The following is a 17,557-nucleotide window of genomic DNA, read 5'->3' as shown; positions in this document are numbered from 1 at the left end:
TGTCCAACTCATGTTCTCCTGCACCACCACCCCCCAGCACTGTGGGGCACCTGCCAGCAGGCCCCAACTCATGTTCCCCAGCCAACATGTCATCACAATCTAGATCCATGGTCCCTATGGTCAGCATCCAAATGCAAAACACCCACCCGAGTATTGCATCCACCCACTCAGAAATGGCAATAACATGACAGAACACCAATTGCAAGTTTGGAAACAAACACATGTCCCTCACATACACCCAATGGTTGTCAGTGAATCTCAAAACCCATATCATTATATGCATTAAACCAACGAGATGATACTACACATTGAAGTTCAATCAAAAAATATGTATTAAAGGAAACATAAATTGAATCAAAAATAAAGAAACAGAAATGGGAATGGACAAAAATGAAAAGAAGCATGTCCGTGAAAAAAAGTAAAACCAAAAATCATAATCCAAAGGAATGGTGTCCAAAGTCACAGTCCACAAAAGAAAATCCAATGGAAAATTATAATTGAAAGCCATTGCTCCATGGGTAAATAGTGAAAGAAAAAGAAAATCCAACAGTGAACTATGTACAGACGAACAAGCCAGGGTCCATTATCCCAACAAAAGAAATGACACCTATCTAACAACACTAACTAATAAAAAAAACTATATACAAAAATGTGGCCCATTGTCCAAAAGGTCCAAAATAAATTCAAAAACAAAGGAAACCTAACACCAACTACATAACTATGTACAAGGGCAGCGGGCTAGTCTGACGGCTCACTTTTGGATGTCCCGGGCCAGGGCATCATCAAACTCCTGCTCAATGTCCCGGAGGCGGTCCTCCTCCATGGCCCAGAGGGTCTGCAGGGGCGTTGACGTATCCACCTCCAACCCCCTGCGGATTGCCTCGAGGCACTCGGCCCGCCTCAGGGCCCTCCGCATGGAGTTCTCCGCCCTGACCATTGTGAGCCGTGCCTCTTACACCCACTGCCGCTCTGCATCTATGGCGTGGGCCAACTGCTGCCACACGGAAGACACTCTCTGTCCTGGGTCCTCCTGCCCTCCAGCCGATGCCTGCCCCTCCGATGTTGAAGGCCCCGAGCCTTCATGGCTCCCACCATGTTGCTGCTGCTGTGCCTCTGCCAGTGCACTGCCTCCTGCTGCCTGCACATCCTCCGCCGGCTGGGGTGCAGTCGTTGATGTAGCCACCCCTGCTGGACGTCCGACTCCTGACTGTGGCAGGGATGCCTCCTCCACCAGCCTGGCCGCACCGTCAGAGGGAGCTCCACAGGGCACCCAGGTGACTGATGGGTGGGAAGATGGCACGGAGGATGACTGGCACATAGGGGGTTCAGTTGAGGAGGGGGACGTAGCAAGCCCCATCAAACGGAGGAATCCGGCCTGGGTGACCTGTCCCAGTAGGCCGACGCGGTCAACGAGCCATTCGAGATGACATGCAGTCTCCTCATGAAAAGACTACAGGTCACCTCGCATGGCCCGTTGACGCAACGCCACACCAGTCAGGACAGGCTCGACCCGGACCCGGATAGCCACATCTGCAGGCAGAGGAAGGCCAGTTGTCGTTAGCTCATCCCCTGCCTGAAAGCGGGTCTGGACGTAGGCATCCCTGCTGGTGCAAGATGATGGAGGGACAGGATCAGGGACAGGATTGCACACAGGCACCTCCGCGGCGGCCTGTGCTGCCTCCTGTCCCTGGTCCTGCACTGCACCACTAGCACCAGTGTGATCCCCACCTCCAGACCCCGTCTCTGTTGCTTGCACGGCCTCCTCCTCCATCAAACCCCCCACCAACCTGGATGACTTCGTGCCATCTTCCCCCATTGGGCCCTGTGGGGTCCCAGCTGCCCCTTCTGCTGCCGAGGAGTCCAACTCCAACCTCCGCCTCTTGGACCTCCCCCCAGCAGCTGCGGCATGGGACGCGCAACCAGACTCCTCACTCCCTGACGAGATCACAACATGGGAGGGGAGCCGGGCCTTGCGTCTCCGGCTGGCGGTGGGATCCCCGCCGCTGTGCTCCACAGCACCTTCTCCGCCCACTTTATCAGTTGACGCTGCAGACAGGGAGAAATAAAACACAGGCATCAGGGCACTGTACAATGGACACATACACACATGACAGTTGTACATGAGTGGCATTGGCAAACCTCAGACATGCCATCATAATCCCCAACACACATGTCATTTCAACTCGCACACATGAGCCATACCACAGCCATATCGCAACTGCCAGCACCATCCATACACATACAACAGCATGAGCAGGCAAAGCTGAGCCAGACATCACATGCAACACATGAAGTGCACTACACATGTACACACACCACCACACTTGCATGCATGTGTACACCTCTGCCAAGTGTCGCAGTGTTCAGATGGGCATCCATGTCACATCTGCCAATCAGGCTTCCACATCCCGCTGTCGCATGCATCCATGTTGCATCACTGTTGCACCCTTGTCAAATACACACAAATGCACATGTACACAGTGCTGATAGATGCAGCTGAAAACAGCATACATGCATGACATCACGAACATATTTACTTACATACACATTCATCCAAACATGTGTGCCCACACAACTGCATTTGGCATGCAAGCCTACACACACAAGCACCATCCATGTCTCACACATTACAGCCCTTGCATGTGTTAGCCTCACGGCCCTGTACACCCCCACCTATACTCAACCCCATACAAACAGATGTGCAACCTGCACACTACTGAAACATCACCACACGCACAGCTCACAATCATGATGCATGTACACTTATCGCTCGACTCCAGACAGGTCTGCCTCTCAAGGACCTGGACGTGGAGCGCTGGGGATATGCATTCCAGGACCCTCATCTCATCTTCCGACAAGTGGCCCCGGCGCCCCTTAGCATCCGCTGCCTTCAAGAGGCGCTGGACCTTGTTCAGGATCCTGGACCTGAAGTCCTCCCAGCGCTTCTTGACATGTTGTAAGTCGCGGACTGCCACCCCCTCCGCGTTGATGGCAGTCACGATGTCAGTCCAGATCCGAGTCCGTCCTCGTCGGCGCGGGAACTTCTGAAGAGGGTATCATACTGCCCCAGGACTTGCTCCACCAGGACACCAACTTCCCTGGCACTGAAGCTGGTGCCCCTCTGCCTCTCTGGGTTGTCAGTGGTGCCAGATGTTGCAGTGCCCGACATGACAACCCTAGAGGCAGGAGTGGGTGGGCAACTGGGTCCTGGGGCTGGGCTGTGGAGCGATGGAATCCCAGTCGGGAGTCTTCGGTTCCAGCAGGGGTGGTCACAGGAACAGCACCCCTGGCTGATGTGCAGGCAGCAAATGGCAGGGCACGTGGGCAGCAGGCAGTCAGGCAGCAGCAGATGGCAGGTGGGAGCGTTCTCGGGGCTCTGGGGGGCAGTAATTCGGCCTTCTGGGCAGGAGCGTGGTCTTCCGTGTGCTTACGCGTGGCCAGCTTGATACAGAGTGATTTGGCACGTGAAAATTCTGCACGTCAGCGTGTAATTCGAGGAAAGGCCCTTAGCGCGTAAGCGCGTCTGCACGCATACGCAATTTCATTGGACAGAAGGCCCCTCAAGCGCAAGCGCCCCTGTGACGTGACGCGCATGGGCATTTCAGCGCGCGTGAAAAACTGCACATCCACGTGTAATACAAGGAAAGGGCCCATGCGCGTAAGTGACGTGACGCGCGCGTGCGTTTCCCTCAGCACGGGTTAAAGGTGAGCGGGCCCAGCAGTTCGCTGTACGTGCCTTTCGTGGAGACCGACGTGTGTTGCTGCTTCCTGTTGTTTCGCACACCATCACAACTTCACAGCTATCAAGGACGTATCTCTTCTTTTGGCGGGGGTATTGGCTACGCGTGTTTTTCTGTATTGCGCTAGTCAGACGGTGAGTCGCACACGCTCTTTTTCCCACTGCGGGTGCCCCTGTGTATCGCACCCATTTTCGATGTCATAGTAGCCTGCGTGTCCCACGCATACGCGTTATTCGTGTTACTGGGTGCCACTGCGTACTGCGGGAGGTTGAATCCACGCACGTAGGCTGCAGGGTTGCGTGCACGGTTTTACTGCAGTTTTGGGGTGGCTGAGCATTGCGTGACCCGTCACTACATCACCGGGGTCACATACAGCCTTGCAGGTGCAGAGGGGCTGTTAACATCTTGCTTCCCACCCCCTTCACCCCAATTGCCCAGGTCAATTGTGGTGTACAACTCCCATTGGCACCACTCCATCTGTGCCAGCACTACTACATCAGTGCCATGGTTGGGAGGCCACCAAAGGTGAGGGGCGCCTCAGCTGGACGTCCTCCTCGTGGCGGGCATGGTCGGGGACGTGGCCGTGGTGACCAGGGAGTAGGGGGACTCCAGGGTGTCCAGGGCGGCCACAGAGGGGGAAGAGGCAGGGGTGCGCCACTTGAGCACAATGTGTCGTTGCAGTCATGCCACCACCCCCTGTGGTTCCGGGGGATGCAGCTTCTGCATCTGACACTGGCGCCCGTGTGACCCGGCAGTCCGTTCCATCGACTGCCATGGGCCCAAGGGTAGTGGTAGCTGCAGGTGCAGCTGTGGACACTGCCACCCAGGCTCGGGGTCTGCCAGCGCAGGCTGCGTTGGCACTTGAGGAGCCCTTGGTAGATCTCCAACAGGCCTGGAGGGAAACCATAGGGGCAGGCCGGGCTGCTCAGACCAAGACATGTGTCCCTGGGGCAGTCATGTCATCTGCTGCCCCGAACAGCCGGGTGTTGGCAAGTGCAGGGGCAGATGCACCCAACAGCACCCCGGTTGTGAGTCTGCCAACCAGGACCATTGCGGTCAATGACCCTGCCACAGCTGATGTTGCTGCGCAGGGTCCATTAGTGGGCACCCAGCTGCCACTGACACAAGTCAGGCCTTTGGTCATCCCTCCACCTGCCACTCCCTTGGCTCAATCCACCGAACCCACTGGCCATACTGGTCAGGGCGGCATTAGCCAGCCAGGGTCTGCACCACAGTCCAAGAGGAGGAAGGTTGCACCTGCAGCACAGGAAGGGACCCCACACACAGCCACGACCTCCTGCACGTCGAGGAAGAAGCCTTTCTGTAAGCAGGAACTGGACTTCCTCGTGGACTACGTGCGGGGCCACAGTCGTGACATGCTAGTGGGTGCCAATAGTCAGACTACGGCTGCCCAACGTGACACCCACTGGAAGCATGTTGCGGAACATGTCAGTTCATTCGGCCATGAGGTGCGCACGGCGCAAGAGTGCAAAAAGCGTTGGAATGACATCAAACGCAGCACTAAGGCTAAGCGTGCCTCTAATTACAACTTGACTCTGGTGACTGGCGGTGGGCCTGCACCAGAGGAGGAAGAGCTCATTCCGCATGAGGCACTCGTTGCAGAGTTCATACCACCTGAATTGGTCAAAGGAGTGGGAGAGATGCTGGACTTTGATGCCCAGTCCAGTGAGTGTTGATGCGTGTTTGTTGAGGATGTGTGTGTTTCACTTGTGGGATGTGTTGTGCATGATTGCTGCTACATGTGACGTGTACATGGTTCTGATGCGTAAGTAATGCAATGCTTCCGTCATGCATTTCTCCTCTGCCTGTATGCGGGGACTCCATGTAGGCATGCTCCCTTGCCCCTCCTCCGCCACTCTGCACCCCAGTTCCACCTTTGCACTGGTGTTTTTCAATCTTGCCAATGTGTGCTTTCTTGTTCATGCGTCCTGTGTAGATGCTAACTTCCAGCGTAGAATCTGCCAAACATATGCCGTGTGGTACAGCCTTAGTACTTGATGCAGGATATCTCACTTGTACTGTGCATAGGTCAGATGTCCCGCAGGGACATGAGTGCCCATTCATGCTCCATGTGCATTGCACGCATGCCCCTATGTGTCCTTGACTGGATGATCACTGTAATACAAGTCCTTGGTTACATACATTGCCTGCCATCTCATCAGCCTTCCTATGTCAACTGTGGCTCAGTCCTGCGTTGCACACATGTTTAGGGTCTGACAATCTGTGTGGCTCACAGGCCTCAGCCTGTTCAATGGCCAATGACTCTGTCCAACTGTTGTTTTGTCTTCTTCACACATGGGCAGAATCCAGAGTTTTCATCATGTGTCCTGCTTACTGTCCCAGCATCATTTGCAGTGTTGTCACTTGAATCACATTAAGCTGTTGATGCCAGTAAACACTGCCTGTCAATACACAGGTGTATGGTCAGCCTTTTGATACCATGCTAGGCATCCCTGCTTTGGTACTGGGGTGGAGGGGTGCTTGGCTTCTAGATATGGTACACATTGAATTCACAATGCACGTGATGTCTGAATTTGACATTGCACTGCCTTCACATTTCCTGGCACACACCATGGAGTCCTTGTACATGTAGGTAGTGAGTGGCGTACACATTTTCTGCACTGCATAGACCCACTTCCATGTAAACTGCCACCTTTCAACAGGTCTGATCACAGAAGCAATTCAAAGTTGACCCAGCATGCATGCCAGGTTATATGTTGTGTGTCACATGTCTTGCTGATGCGTTTGCTGTCGGTGTGTGTGTGTTGTGTGCTTCTGACATGTGTAGGGACCTTTTTTCTCTCTATTTTTCAGGTGATGACGCAATGGAGGCGGAGGATGGTGCTGTCATGCCAGACACACGGTTGTTACCACTACATCAACCCGGCACTAGTGGGGGTCGTGGGGTGGTAGGCCACGAAAACGCCCAAGTGCTACAGTCCATCTTGTCTCTGGCTGCCTATGAGTCCAGCCTTGATGACGACTCTGACGTCCATGTTGAGTTGGATGAGCATCAAGTCCATGTGTCAGGGTTGAGTGATTCTGATGTGGACACTCCTCTGTCTGCGACACCTGCACTGAGGGATCAGACAGTCTTGATTCCTCCGCCCGTGGTGGATCGGGATGCAGGGTCACCCTTCACACCAGTCACTGATGTGCCTGGGACATCACGTCGACGGGGGCATGTAGTCGTGCAGCCGCGGGCGGTGCCAACACAGCAAGGACCCCTGGTCCTTGGGTCCCGCAGGGGTCAAGCCCGGCAACGCGGTCGCCGCGCGCAACCGCAGTATACTGAGTGGGAGCAAGACATGACTGCCAATTCAGAACGGCAGGGGGCAGCAATGGAGAACATCGCTGAGAGCATGGAGCGTGTGGCCCAATCTTTGCTCCCCCCTGCTTGGCAGGTGCTTCTCCAGCCGCAGGCGGCACGGTCCACGGCCCGCTCGCTCAGGCTGGGCATGGCGGCCTCAGACAGGGCACGCCAGGCTGTAATGTCGTCTCTGCGTCAAGCAATTGCTGCTCACGCAGAGGCGCACATGGATGCCCTGAGGGAGGAGTATGCTTCCCTCAGATCCACTCTGGGTGTCCTTATGATGTCCCAGAGGCAGCAGGCAGAGGAGAGGTTTGCACAGCTTGAGCGTACCATCTCGGCTGAGCTACAGGCTTGCCGTGAGGTGCAGCAGTTGTCCAGCCAGGCCTTGCAGGAGGAACTCTGTGTTACACGTGCTACCTTGCAAGAGGAAGCACGTGTATCACGTGAGGTTCTGCATGCAGACCTACATCACATCGCCACACAAAACCAGGCTCACCCGTCCGGCAGACTTGCTGCCGACGAGGGGCAAGCTGCGGCTAGGCGTGGCCAGGCTACTGTGCCACGTCCTCCTTTACAGGATGAGCCAGACTCGGACGACCATCTATCTCCCACATAGGTCGGGCTGTGCAGGCGTTGAGCCCATGGAGGTTTTTTTTTTGGCTCAGCATCATCGCATGAGGATGTTGAGCAGCACCCTGTACCTCCCCCCTCCTGGGTGCCACCCCTCCCCCCGGGTCGTATGTGGACATTTTTTATTTTTATTTTAGTGTAGTTAGTTAAGTTTCTGTTTGATAGTTAGTTTAATTAGGTAATGTAGGTTTTCCATAGTTAGTGTAATTAGTTAATATAGTTTAAAATTGCTTGTCTATTGTGCTTTCATGTGACGGTGTGGTGCTTTGTGTCTTTTGAAGGCATCCACTGTCTGTTCCAGCTGGGCCCTTCAGGCTTGCCTGTGTATGTGTTTGCTGCTTGGGGTCCTTGACTCACATATGCCACTCCTGCCTCCCTTATCCATCGGCTCGCAAGGATGGTTCGGTGTCACAAACTTTTACACAAGGGCTTTGGACTGTCATATCTGTGGCATGTCTGGTGCTGTGTGACTTGTGTTTACACCTCTAGTGGGGATGATTTTGGTGTTATTGTCCACTGTTCAGCTTTTGCTAGATGAGGTGTGTCATGATTAATGTGTACATTCATTGCTATGCATTGTGTAGTATGTTTCTTATCTTTACTGTACACGTGGTTGTTGCAAATCATGCTGAAGATAGTGTTCCACACTTTGGATGTGAAAGATGGACTGATGGTGTGATTTATGATGTGACTCTCTGACATGGTCAAGTAATGAGATGCCTGAAGAGACACACACAGATGACTTTGAAGCATTAATCATGTGTTTCATGCCCTTTCTGCAGGGGGATGAGCCTCCAGAGCACCTTTGCCAGCAGACATGGCCCATTGGATGACGAAATTCTGGACAAGTTTGTTGGTGCCCACATGCACATGTGTGCACAAGCAGAGGCATAGGGATTGCAGACCTACATCCTAGAACTGCTGACGTGTTCCAAGGAACTCCAGGCAAGGTGAGCAGCACAGGGGGCCACAACACAGCAAAGCTTGCACCAGGCGAGTTGCACATGCAGGCTTAGTCACAGCACTGAGGGTGAGCTTGGACGAATATTGGTGTTGAAGCACACAATGCAGCTCAGATGTGTTGGTGGACTGATGGCTGTTGATTGTAAGGTTGTCTGGGACACCTGCAGGGGCAGTGGCACATACCCTCCGGTACACCAAGGTCCATCGAGGCACTTGTATCAACCATGTAGCCTTCAGAGACATGGAAAGGGGCAGCTCACAGGGACATACAGCAAGGGACATACTTAGGTGCAGTGCATTTCATTTCCATGTACTTTATGATGAATGCACTGCCAACTTTGTTTCGGTCATGGTGGTACGCAACTTGCTCTGAAGTCATGGCTTGCTATATGGGTCTGTCTGCTTACCCAGGGTACATTGCATGCTGTGTGAATTGTGACACATTGGTGTTCCATTTGCCACGCACCCACCAGCGGCTGACTTACTGCATTGACTGTGTATGACCCGTCACAGGGGTAATGTTATATATGGGTATGAAGCATCTACACCAGATTGTCTGTTTGTAGAGTAGTTTGTTGCTATGGGGCATGTTTGGTGGGTTTTTTTTGTGCAATTGGCACGTACAGGTTGTTGACTGTGGCTCTCTTTGCAGCATTGCAGTGCTCCTGTAACCGGACCTGAGAGTGCGCAGGCAGGAGGCCAGCACTCAAAACCAGAGCTAAGTGTCTTGTTGTTTTTCTTTCAAACTGCTCTGCATAGGCTTGCTGAGGGGTGCACCAATGCATGGATGTATGTGTGATTCAATTTGGTATGTATTCATCCACCTAATCACCTGGAATCCTATGCAATTTTGTACCTTGTACCCTCTACCCGGTGTTCTTGCTTCCCGTACCTATCCAAGCAACGTTCCCTAACCCTCTTTCCTCGCTGGGGTTGCGGATGCCTGTGTAAGACCCGAACTTGCAGGCGCCAAAACCCTAGAGGGGGTGGTTGGTTCATACCACTCCTAAGCCTGGACTACAGAAGGCCATGACAATGATGTCCAAGTTTGTTTGGATTGTGTATGTGTTCATGCAGGTTGTACATTTTCGTGCATTCCCTACTTTCATGTGTCATTCCTCCTCCCCTCTCCTGCCACTCATTCCAGTTATCCAGTGTGCCAACACCTGTCCCGACTGCATATACCTGAACCTCCTTCCCCACCAGGGTCTCAGGGGCCTGTGTGAGTTTGACCTTGCAGGCACCCGAGACACAGTGGGGGTGGTTGTTTCGTGACACTCCCGCGCCTGTACTCGGGACCTGTGACAGTACACTTCCGTTCATGGTGCATCATCCTATGTTATGTACCACACATGGTTCACATCCTGTTGTGACATTGTTTTACTGTGCTACCTTGGTTGTTGCATCATTGTGGTAGTACTTGACCTTTGTGAGGTACTGCTACGTCAAGTCATCTACTGGAGGGTGTTCTGGTTCGTTTTTATGACTTGGATTTTGTGATTTTGGAAATGAGTGTGGATTCTGAGGGTGCAGGCACCTTTTTACACGCAAGGTGGGAGATGGTGACGAAGAGTAAAGGTGATCCTGTGGCCAGGTGGAATTGAGGGTTGAAGGCTCCATGACCCAGGTGCAGTTGTTCAGTGGGTCATGGTCATTTGTGAGGGGGGAGAGGGGTTGTTGTTGATAATTGCCTTGCCCTGCAGTGTGATGGGAACCCTGACATTGTAATGGTGGTATCCTATGTACATGTTGTGTTCTGCTGATCAATGCCTGTTCATGTGTTGTGTTTCCCTTTCGGGTGCGAGGGGATAGTTATGGTTTGACATGCTGGGGTGTACACATGGTGAATGTTCACATGTGATGTGTAGAGAACAATGATGGTCACTTGATTGCACATGCATATGTTGAGTGCATGTCCTTGCTGACCCACACACTTGCACTCTGATGCACTACATGTACTCCCACCCTTGCATATCCATGTGTACAATCTTTGCCTTCTGGTGCCCACTGTGTCCCTGCAGCACATGTTCTGTGACCAATTATGGATCCTGTACATGCCTAATTTGCCTTTTGATGTGGTCTGTCGCTTAGATGTGATGCATCACACACAATGGCTGTTTCTCATGCTCCTTGATTACAGCAGTGGTGGTGTCTCATGGGGAGGAGGTATGGCGTTAGCTGATGTCATTTTAACGTAAATAGCCGTTTTGCCAAAAGTATGTACTGTGCATAGATTGTCAATGGATGAGTACGAATAGGTGTTGGAGCTGTGCAAGGGAAATGTTGAAGTTGCAAGTTCCTACATTAGTAGAAAATGTAGTTACAAACTGTGCATGAAGCATAGATGTTATTGTTAAGTGTGTATGGTTTCTCGGAAACGTCATCATGCTGTGCGGCAGGATATGGTCATGTGGTATTTTCCGGAAGGTGTGCAATGAAGTCAGATGTTTGTAGACATTATGGTTTAGTTGTGCTAATAAAAACCTACGAAAATCAGTAAAAAAAGTTTGTTATAGGGACGTTATGGTTAAGTTGCGCTACTAAAAGCCTATGAAATTCAGTAAAAAAACGTTGTTAAAGGGACGTTATGGTTAAGTTGTGCTACTAAAAACCTATGAAATTCAGTTAAAAAACTTTGTTAAAGGGTTGTTATGGTTCAAAGTAAAACCAAAAAACACCTGAAATTCGCTTGTTATGGTAAACTAAGAAACCATAACTCGCGCCACCACCATGCATTGCTAAGACTAACACCCAGGACATCAAATATGACATCACAAATGTCATTGATGACATCACTGATGACATCACATGGCTGGCTCTCTCTTGTTTCCTTTACTGATATATCTAGGGCAGTAACAGTCAGGAATTAAAAATTCATAAAGTAATATATTTGTAGATTTATACTTCAAATATGTTCTTGCAGTAATTCACTTAGGGTCCGCTCACAGCATATGAAACATATACAAAGGCGAAAACACTGACGTGGAAGACAGCAATGCTTTCTATGTATGAAGATGAATAGTAAAGTTATCAACACTGTCTTATAGTTCTGTTGTTTTTTTATTACTGTACTTTCCCTGGATAGGGTCATATTTGTACACATTGCACTTACACTACTTTCCTTAGCAGAGCAATCATTTCTGTGCATGAAGATAATCAGTTAGGTTACTTTACTTTCCCTGTATATGCTCATATTTGGATGTGTTGTTGTCTGTTTGTGTTTTGTGTGTAGTAATGCAATAATGTAGTAAGTTGGTTTTATTAGGTACTTATTAATGGGGTAATTCATAGATTTGAGCGCAGAGGCAGCCCATGGGAGCAGCGCAGAGGGAGTGTGCGCCAGTGTGCACCAGCCGTGTGTGCTAAACAGCATTCAGGCGCACCGCGTATTCATGGAATTTCAAAGCCATTTTGAGCGCTGGCACAGAGAACATCCCGCAGCGGCAGTTACGCCCCCAAGAACAGCCCTTGCGCAAGGAAAAGGCGTTGAAATCCCCAATGCAACACAAAGGGCTGCGCTAACCCTGTACCAGTTCACAGGGCTGGTACAGTGTATTTTGGGGGTGCGCAGGAAGTATCAAATGCGATAGGGCTTGTGCAAGTGGGGTACGTGTATTTTTTTGGTGTTCAGGAAGTTTCACATGCATTAGGGCTTGTGTGAGTGGGGTACGTGTATTTTGGGGGTGCGCCCGAAGTTTTACACGCAATAGGCATTGTGCAAGCGGGGTACGTGTATTTCAGGGGTGCGCGGGAAGTTTCACATGCGATAGGTCTAGTGCGAGCGGGGTACATGTATTTTGGGGGTGCGCAGTAAGTTTTACACGCAATAAGGCTTGTGCGAGCGGGGTACGTGTATTCTGAGGGTGCGCAGGAAGTTTCACACGCGAAAGGCCTTGTGCGAGCGGGGTACATGTATTTTGGGGGATAGTGGGAGATTTTACACACAACAGGGCTTTTGGGGGTGCGCCCGAAGTTTTACACGCAATAGGCATTGTGCAAGCGGGGTACGTGTATTTCAGGGGTGCGCGGGAAGTTTCACATGCGATAGGTCTAGTGCGAGCGGGGTACATGTATTTTGGGGGTGCGCGGGAAGTATTACATGCAATAGGGCTTGTGGAAGTGGGGTACGTGTATTTTTGGGGTGTGCGGGACGTATCTCATGTGATAGGACTTGTGCGAGCGGGGTACGTGTATTTCGGGGTGCGTGGGAAGTATCACACGAGATAGGGCTTGTGCTAGCAGGTTACGTGTATTTTGGGGGTGCGTGGAAGTATCACACATGATAGGGCTTGTGCGAGCAGGGTACGTGTATTCTGGGGTGTGCGGGAAGTTTCACACACGATAGGCCTTGTACAAGCGGGGTACGTGTATTTCGGGGGTGCGCGGGAAGTTTTACATGTGCTTTCGCTAGCGCGAGAGGTTTACGTATTTTCTGAGGGGTACGCAGGGAATTACACACACGATTTGGCATTGTGGTCCCTCCCTGGTGTGTCCCTCCTCCCTCCCCATGCCCCACAGACAGCCCATCACCCCTGGGCTTGCTCCGCAGGAAGGCCGCATGCCACAATGCACCTGGGAGACTTCAGCAGGCCCCGACTCATGTCCCCCTGCACCCCCACCCACCCAGCAGAGACAGGCACCTGCCAGCAGGCCCAGAATCATGTCCCCCCCCAACATGTCATCACGATCCACAATCATGGCCCTTATGGCCACCCAAATCCCACCCCACGCCACCCCTGTCCAAACACATAAACAAGTATTACATCCACCCCACATTGAAATCCCCATCACATGATACATCCAAAATGGCAATTATGCACATCAATACATGTCCGTCACACACACACAATGGGTGCAAGTGAATGAGAAAACCCACATCGTGACATGCATGAAACCAATGAAAGAATACCACACATTGAAGTATGAAATAAAAATTTATTAAACACAAAAGCAAGGGAATGAAATGAAATCACACAATAATAGAAATAATAAACAAAATGCTGCATGTCCAAAATAATAGAAAAAAATGTGTGAAAGCAGAATCCAAATTAATCCGAATTAACATGGGTCCAAAGTGTCCGTCCCTCAAGACAAATCCATTGATCCATGGTAAATTAAAAAATAATGAAGTGAAATCCAGTGTTCAACTATATACAAAGTACAAATCCAGGGTCCATGAGCCCAACTATTCAAAGGAAACCTACAAAAAACCCTACCTAATGAACAACTATATACAAAAAGGTGGGGCATTGTCCAAGCACCCCAAATGAAAGAAAAACAGAAAGGAAACCTAACACTAATTAACTATATACAATGGCGGCGGGCAAGTCCTACGGCTCACTTGATGATTTCCCAGACTAGGGCATCATTGAACTCCTGTTCTACGTCCTGGAGGCGGGCCTTCTCCATGGCACCAAGGTTTCGCAGGGATAAAGCCATGTCCACCACCAACTCCCTGCAAATTGCCTCGAGGCACTCAGCCCGCCTCAGCACCATGTGCATGGAGTTCTCCGCCCTGACCACAGTGAGCCGTGCCTCTTCCGCCCGCCGCTGCTCCGCATCTATTTGCTGGCCCAACCACTGCCACACGGAAGACACTCACAATCCAGGGTCCTCCTGCTCTCCGGCTGATGCCTGCCCCTCTGATGTTGATGGCCCTGAGCCATCATCACTCCCACCTTAAGCCTGCTGCTGCAGTGCCTGTGCCCTGCCTCTTGATGCCTGCACGTCCTCCTCCTGCTGGGGTCCAGTTGTTGGAGTGCCCACCCCTGCTGGACCTCCGACTCCCAACTGTGGCAGGAATGTGTCCTCCACCAGCTTGGCCGCTGGGTCAGTGGCAGCTCCAGGCAGACGGTGAGTCGCGCCCGTATTGTTCAACTGTGGTTGCCCCCGTGTGTCATGTACCCATTCAGAGCATTATAACTTGCGTGTACCACGCATACGCCTATTTTTGTGTTTCTGGGTGCCACAGCGTAGTGCAGTTTCTTTATTACATGCATGTGGTCTACCAGAGGTCGCGTGCACGTTAAATTTTGTTTTCGGGGTGCCTGAGCTTGCGTGACCCATTATCTTCCCCCAGGGGTCACAGACAGCCTTACTAGAGCACTAGGGTACGTATTGCATATAGTACCCTACCCCTTTCACCCCAATTGCCCAGGACAATTGTTTACTGCACCTCCCATTCGCACAACAACAGTGCCATGGTTGGGAGGCGACCAAGCAGTAAGGGAAGCAAAGGTGCCGACCTCAAAGAGGTGGGCGCGGTAGGGGACGTGGCCAGGATGTGCAGGGTGGCCCAAGAGGCCAGTGTGTGGAGGACCAATCAGGGACACCTATGACCCCCCCAATGGGTCAGGGAGATGTAGCTGACACCATCCCAGCTCAGGCCTTGTTAACCCAGCCCATATTGTGAACCGAACCGGCACAGGATGACTCCCAGGCTGACTTCCGTGTCACCAAGTCAAAGCCATGTGCGGCTGTGAAAGTTGCTGTCACCAGGCCACGTGGATCTGGGACAGCAATATCATCTGCTGCCCCAAGTAGCCAGGGCGAGTAGGCTACAGGTGCAGCTTCAGCTCAATCCACCCCAGCTCTGAATCTCACAGCCGGGACAGTGTTCGTCCAAGTCCATCACACCGAGGTTGGTCCTGCCAACATCACCCAGCAGCCAATGCCTGCAGTGAGACCTTTGGTCATCGTGCCTTTGGCTACTTCCAGTGCCCAGTCCACCTGCACTTCAGCCCATACCAACCACAGCGGCATAAGCCACTCAGGGTCCGCACTACCTTCCAAGAGGAAGAAGGGTGCTCTTGCGGTACAGGCTGGGACCCCAGAAAAGGCCACCCACTCTGGCACATAAAGGAAGCCTAGTTTCAATGATGCAGAACTAGAAGCACTTGCGGGCTACGTGTCGGCCCATGGCCGCGAAATGGTGGTGACTGCAGGGTGCAAGAGTACGACTGCTCAACGTAGGTCCACTGGCAGACCATCGCGGACCACATTAGTTCCCTTGGATTTGTGAGGCGCACAGCTAATGATTGCTCTAAGCGGTGGAATGACCTGAAATGCAGAGCAAAGAACAAGCTGGCTTCCAATCATGCCTCTACTCTGGTGACTGGCGGTGGGTCTCCACCAGAGGAGGAACAACTCACTGAACATGAGTCTATCTATGGAGCCTTCATCACAGAGGATCAGATCCAAGGCGTGTGAGACCTACCAGATCTTGAAGAAATGTCCGGTGAGTGCCCATGCATGTCTGTGCAATCCATGTGTATGTTGCTTGGGTGATGTGTTCTGATTTAGTGCCAGGTGAGGCTGTGTAGTCATGACTGCTATGGGTCACCCATGTGGTCATTCCAAACCATTCCCCAGCCTTGGGTTTCGGTTTCACAGTATCCCTTCTGACCGCAGTTGACAATTTGCACCTGATTACTGCACTTGCCCTTCAACTGTCATCTTGCCACAACATTGGTCATACTGTTTTCCTGTTCAGTCTGCCTGATTGATGAAATCTTTAGCATTTTTACCACACATTTTTGTGCCGTACTGCCCCAAATGTGACATACTTCAGTCATAGATTACACCCCACAAAGGCCCACATTTCTTACCTTATTATGGGAATGATTTAACAAATCAGGCTGATTGAGTAATGTGCACCTACACATGGCCCGCACATAATCAGTTTGGGGCCCTGTTTGAATGTTGAACATGACAATTGTCTTCTGTCATGTTGAAGTGACCAACCATTGAAGTATCCATGTGCCTGCCATCACTGCATCAGTCAATACTGGCTTTGTTGCAGCGTGTGGCACATGCATGTTTTGTCACACTATTTTGCATGTTTTATTTCATGATGTCCATCTCACATGGATGGGTGACAGTACTGATTTGCCACCATCTGGGTGTCCTTGTCAAATCTGCCATGGCTATGCTACGTGCTGTCTGTGTGCTGGCATGTGTCATGTATGTGGATTGTCCATGCCACTCACAGGCTAATGTGTGATGCCACTGCTATCCAGCATGCAGCACATGTGTTGGTTTTCCATCTTGGAGTCCTCAGTGTCTGCTTTTTACTGCCCCTTCCGAACTCACTGACAGTGCATGCATGCCAGAGTTATTGTCATGTGTGACATGTGTCATTTATGTACTGGATTTCTGCCTCGTCAGGCCTATGTGTGTGTACTATGGCGCTCATGCCTGTTTTCATTACTTTTCTTTCATGTTTTTGCAGGTAATGAGGCACTTGATGCTGTTGAGGAGGAGGAGATGGCGCAGAGCCAGGAGTACTCACAGCCAAAACCGGGCACCAGTGTAGGACATAGAGTGGTGGTGGGTGAAAACCCATTACTCATGCAGACCATACTGTCCACGGTGTCTCTGGGTACACCTCCGGAGACCTCTATGAATCAGGTGCTGAATCAGACATTGAGACATATGTCCCGTTGCAGGTGAGTGTTTCTGGCAGAGATGCTGTTCTGTCCAACCCACCTGCACTGGGGGTAGACCCTCTATGAGGCATTCAGTGTTGGAAAGTCCACCTGTGGCAGTTACGGATACATGGTCACACTCCACAATATTTGCTCCTGTTCCTGGGCCAGCAGATCAAAGGAGGAATACAGTCCTGCAGCCTAAGCAAGGTGCACATTACCTTGCCCCAAACAGGTGTGGTGCCCGCCAACGCGGTGGTCGTGCACCACCAGGCAATACTGTGTGGGAGAACTCCATCTACGCTATAGCAGCACAACAGGGGGCATTGTGTGAAATAATGGCTCAGGCCATGGATAGGGTGGACACTTCCATTCTCCCCTCTGAAAGGCAGGTGGGTGGAGCTCCAGCAGCAGGCAACAGAGTCCATTTGCCACTCACACAGGGAGGACATGTTGGCTTCCGA

This window comes from Ambystoma mexicanum, chromosome 1p (genome assembly GCF_040938575.1).
Source record: "Ambystoma mexicanum isolate Mex_15411 chromosome 1p, UKY_AmexF1_1, whole genome shotgun sequence".
Lineage (NCBI taxonomy): Eukaryota > Metazoa > Chordata > Amphibia > Caudata > Ambystomatidae > Ambystoma > Ambystoma mexicanum.
Note: the sequence above shows the minus strand (reverse complement) of the source record.